The sequence below is a fragment of the Sapajus apella genome, unplaced genomic scaffold (assembly GCF_009761245.1).
Source record: "Sapajus apella isolate SASKATOON/1434 unplaced genomic scaffold, GSC_monkey_1.0 scaffold6320, whole genome shotgun sequence".
Classification (NCBI taxonomy): domain Eukaryota; kingdom Metazoa; phylum Chordata; class Mammalia; order Primates; family Cebidae; genus Sapajus; species Sapajus apella.
In genome coordinates, this window is record NW_022443244.1 from 1,742 (window position 1) to 3,160 (window position 1,419).

A 1,419-nucleotide genomic window follows, 5' to 3' on the forward strand; every position below is an offset into this window, starting at 1 on the left:
GTTTATTATATATTTTTATTTGAATACATGGCCTGCATGCTTGCAAACACACCAACTTTTAGTTTTGATGTGCATAGAGTTAAACGTGATCTATTAGTCTAAATATAAACTTTCGGTGTAAACAAATTATGAATTAATTGTGTTTGAGGATGAGTTTGTAAGTATTTTCAGAATAAAATATCAATATTGGAAGAAGGCAATTATTTATTTATTTATTTTTTTTTTTGAGACGGAGTTTCGCTCTTGCTACCCAGGCTGGAGTGCAATGGCGCGATCTCGGCTCACCGCAACCTCCGTCTCCTGGGTTCAGGCAATTCTCCTGCCTCAGCCTCCTGGGTAGCTGGGATTACAGGCACGCGCCACCATGCCCAGCTAATTTTTTGTATTTTTAGTAGAGACGGGGTTTCACCATGTTGACCAGGATGGTCTTGATCTCTTGACCTCGTGATCCACCCGCCTCGGCCTCCCAAAGTGCTGGGATTACAGGCTTGAGCCACCGCGCCCGGCCCCTGGAAGAAGGCAATTTTAATAACATGTCTAATTTTCTGTTTCTTTCTTTTCTTTCTTTCTTTTTTTTTTTTTTTTCTTTGAGACAGAGTCTTGCTCTATTGCCCAGGCTGAAGTGCAGTGGCATGATATTAGCTGGCTAAAACCTCCACCTCCTGTATTTGAGCAATTCTCCTTTCTCAGGCTCTCCAGCTGCTGAGAGTACAGGTGTGTAGGCCACCACACCTAGCTAATTTCTGTATTTTTTGTACAGATGGTGTTTCACCATATTGATGAAGCTAGTCTTGAACTCCTGACCTCAAGTGAATCCACCCACCTTGGCCTCTCAAAGTGCTGGGATTACAGGTGTGTGTCACCAAACCCAGCCAGATGTCTGATTTTTTAGAAAACAAAAATACTCAAAAATGCTGAATGCAAATCTTTGCTTTCTTTTTTTCTTTCCTTTCCTTTTTTTAAATAATTCAGTCCCCGTAGAGACTGCCAAAAATTGCCAGTGCTGGCTATATTTCACGTCATCCTTGTGGGGTACTGGGGAAAGTTTTAAATTCCATTAATCGCGCCTCGGATAAACCTCATTGACTATGATACTGCCACTGCACAAAGCTGCAAATCTGTACTTTCTAGTTTGCATTGAATTTATTACTGTAATATATTATGGCTTATGGTTCAGAATCTTTTCATACAAATTATATGTTTTTACTTGCCCGATACTTCTGTTAGACCCATGACTTTCTTGTTTATTATATAAATTTTGTTTTATAGTTTACAAAGTACTAAGTTTGTGAGTTGCTCCATGATTATAAAAGTGATTTTAGTGAAATGTAGTCACAGGCCAGACACAGTGGATCACACCTGTAATCCCAGCACTTTGGGAGGCCGAGGTGGACATATCAACTAAGGTCAGAATTTTGA

General features: G+C 40.0%; 1 non-coding gene across 1 annotated transcript; it reads right to left on the reverse strand.

Annotated features, from left to right (window-relative positions):
- Nucleotides 1–972: 972 nt before the first annotated feature.
- On the reverse strand, nucleotides 973–1,112 carry LOC116548026. The gene has a single exon (XR_004267279.1). It is a non-coding gene; the product is annotated as a U4 spliceosomal RNA (small nuclear RNA).
- Nucleotides 1,113–1,419: the final 307 nt, after the last annotated feature.